Source organism: Lactuca serriola, chromosome 3 (genome assembly GCF_051521515.1).
Source record: "Lactuca serriola cultivar US96UC23 chromosome 3, Lser_US96UC23_V15, whole genome shotgun sequence".
Classification (NCBI taxonomy): Eukaryota; Viridiplantae; Streptophyta; class Magnoliopsida; order Asterales; family Asteraceae; genus Lactuca; species Lactuca serriola.
In genome coordinates this window covers 116176057-116179803 of record NC_136410.1, presented here as the reverse complement: position 1 = coordinate 116179803, position 3747 = coordinate 116176057, and the positions used below count along the sequence as shown (strand labels likewise).

At 32.8% G+C, this 3747-nt stretch overlaps 1 pseudogene; it reads left to right on the top strand.

Moving 5' to 3' along the window:
• The first annotated feature begins 350 nt into the window (after positions 1-350).
• Positions 351-1822, top strand: LOC145094638 (2-alkenal reductase (NADP(+)-dependent)-like; annotated as a pseudogene).
• The last annotated feature ends 1925 nt before the right edge of the window (positions 1823-3747 follow it).

Below are 3747 nucleotides of genomic sequence, written 5' to 3'. Positions count from 1 at the left end.
TGAATTGTGATGTTCTGTTAGTATTTAAAGAAAATGTCAACACGAGGGAAACGCACACTACAATCCTTAGGAAATTTATATGTAAGAGAAGCATTGGACAGTGGTGGATATCATTGTCAACGAAAAGAACCAACAACAACCTAAGGATGAAGAAAGAAAAAACAACATAGTGATAGGATAAATAAAAATATTTAAGATGTAGATCTTCCATGTTCTTGGATGCAACGATTGTAGGCCGGCTTACCTAACCATATCCTACTTTCGAAACAATAAAACTTTTATATTAAATAAATTTACACCTTCTTCGTTGAGATAAGAACCCGACCGTTATCTACACCATAAACCAAAATATGGCAGAGGTGGTGGCCGTGTCGCCGGAGGTGGTGGTGGTGAGAAACAAGCAGGTGATATTCAAAGATTATGTGAATGGATACCCAAAAGAATCTGATATTCAAAGACTATGTGAATGGATACCAAAAGAATGATAGCGGTCTAATTTTATGTAAGAATCTCTATTTGTCATTTGACCCCTACATGAGGGATTGATTAATGAACAAGACTTTTACAGGAAGTTACGTACCTTCTTTCACTCCTGGTTCGGTATGTCTAGATCACTCACTCACTATAAAGATTACTTTTTTCCAATGTATTTATCCACCAAATTTGTTTCATTTCATTCTCCAGCTTATATCCGGATATGGAGTCTCAGAAGTCTTGGATTCAACTCACCCCTACTTCAAGAAAGGTGACTTGATATCAGGATTCAGGACCTTCCACTAACTGGGAAGAGTATAGCTTGATCAAGAATAGTGAGTCATTGATAAAGATTGAACATACAAATGTCCCTATTAGAAGTGCTGCATCTAAAGAAAAGGTGAAATTAAATAGAACAAAATTAATCGACCTAATTATGTGTCACTAATGCCTGTAAATCTCAATTATTCAATTATTATTATTACCAGGTCGATCTACTAAAGGACAAGTTTGGGTTCGATGAGGCTTTTAACTACAAAGAAGAGCCTGACCTCAATGCTGCTTTGAAAAGGTCTTGATTTCTTTAACTTTAAAAGAAGATTAAGACAATATCTCACAAGCTTGCGTTGTGATAGGTATTTTCCAGATGGTATTGATATTTACTTTGAGAATGTTGGTGGAAAGATGCTCGATGCAGTACTAGTCAACATGAGAGTTAAAGGTCGCATTGCTGTTTGTGGGATGATCTCACAATACAATATTGATCAACCTGAAAGCATTCACAACCTTGCGTTCCTTATCTTGAAACGTATCAGAATGGAAGGGTTCTTGGCTCCAGATTACTATCACTTGTATCCTAAGTTCATCGAAACGGTTTTGCCTCTCATTCAAGAAGGAAAGATAATGTATGTTGAGGACACTGTTGAAGGGCTTGAGAATGCTCCGGCTGCATTGGTTGGGTTGTTTTACAGGAAAAAATGTCGGAAAACAAGTTGTTGCAGTAGCTCACGAGTAACCATCTATTTGCTACGTACTATGAGAGAATCTTCCGTTGATGTACACTTGTTTTGAAAATAAGTACCTTATATTCGAGTAATTTGAAAGATAGTTTACAATATTACCCATTGTTGGAGGTTAAATCATAGGCTTTGGGACATGCTTGCATTGGGCATATTGTCCAATGATACCAAATGCACTTTAAGTATGGTCATTCTACAGGAATCCACCTGTGTTCCAACGACACCTTTTCCGACGACAACTGTCGTCGGTAGAAGGTACAACTCGGGCTATACCGACGACATGTCGTCGGAACCGGATTAACCAAATACCAAGTTGACCAGTTTTTGAGCCGATGACATATTGTCTGGGTAGGTAGGGCGCAATAAAAGCAAATCTTGTTTTTTTAAAAATCTATTCTGAAGATATGTCGTTGGTATAGATTTTATAAAAGTGATTTCTATTTTTTTGATTTTAATGTCGCAGATAAATAAGAACGGTGTCGTTTTTTTGACCTCTATACCGACGACATGTCGTCAAGACAAAGGTGAGTTGATCCGCGTGAATTGATTTGACGAGGATAAGTGGTCGGAATAGGTGTGTCGATCCGTGCGAAGTTTGTCCTGATGACATGTAATCGGCACAGGGTTATGTAAGTTGTAATAAAAAATTAAATGATAAATTTATGTGAAAAATAATGTAACGATGTGACAAGTAGTTAAACTCTATAGAATTTAGTAAACCGTCAATGTTTTAATGGATGAAAGGTGGTTAAGAGGACGAATGTAATATTAAACCTCTAAGTCAAGTTATGATTTTTTAAGAAAAATATACTCTAACAAATGAAAGTTTTTTAGCCCCATGTCCTCTTCTCCTTCATTTGGACACATGACATTTTCTAGAATTTTTAGATTTTCTATTTTTACACTTGTCATTTTATTATATTTTTCATTTTATTAAATTAAAATTTCATATTTAATATGTAAGGTATTTATTAGAAAATGGTTTATATATGTAATGTATTCAATACATTAAAGTCTCATTAATTTTAATAATTCAAATTTTTTCTTATTTTTCTTATAAATTCAAAATTTTCAAATTGTTAAAATTTCATATTTAATTTTTTTAATTAAACTCATGTAATACATAAGTCTCACACCTAGTTGACCAATATGCTTTTGTTTAAATATTTGATTTTTTTATTATTGTTAATACCTTATGTTTTTTCCTTATATGTAAGGATTAAGGATATGCCTTAGATTTGTTTGTTGCTTTTATTTTGCAATAAATATTGTTTTATTTGGTTGTTTTCGATAGAGAACTAGAGAAACAATAACTTTGGACTTTCTTTCTTGCCTTTGTATTTGGTCTTTTAATTATTATTATTTTTTAAGAAAACTTGGCCTATATCATTTTGCTTAAATATTTGAATTTTTTATGGTTATTACCTTATGTTTTTTCCTTATATGTACGTGTGCGCCTTAGATTTGTTTGTTGCTTTCATTTTGCAATAAATATTATTAAATTCGGTTGATTTTGGTAGTAAAGAACTAGCAGAAACAATAACTTTGTATTTCCTTTCTTGCCTTTGTATTAGGAGAAATTAAATTACCTTTATTTTATTTTATGCCTACAATTATTTCTACCCACTAAAATTATGACAAATCACCATTTAATTTAATTTTATTTGATATATTCCTAATATAGTTTTAATGAGTTAGTTAAAAAAATATGGAAAGATGACACTTGTCATAATTTGATTGGGTAGGAACATTTGTAGGCATAAAAAATAGGAATCAATAAATTATATTAGAGTGAATCAAAGCAAACCAACAAGGAAGATTCGTCAACCACTTCAAAAGGAAAAGGAGAACATGGAGGCCGAGTATGGGGACAAGGTGACATTGAGGATGTGGTCGAGTCCGATACAAAACTAGATGGCCATAATTCTCCACAAACAGATAAAAGTAAATTAAAATGTTTTGTAACGACCCAAAAACCTTGATAAAAATTTTTATTTTTAAACAAGAGATACAATCATCAAATTGTTCCAAAACCATAACATGGTAACAATGTCAAATTATTAGAGTAACAATATCAAAAAGTGCGGAAAATAGTGAATGGAGAATGTTGTACCATCACGTCGGGCCCTTCCCCTTAATACTGGAGGTACCTGAAACCATAAATATAAACTATAAGCAAAAGCTTAGTGAGTTTTCCCAAAGTACCACATACAATACATAGATAAGTTAGTGATATGGGTCAAATCATAGTCTT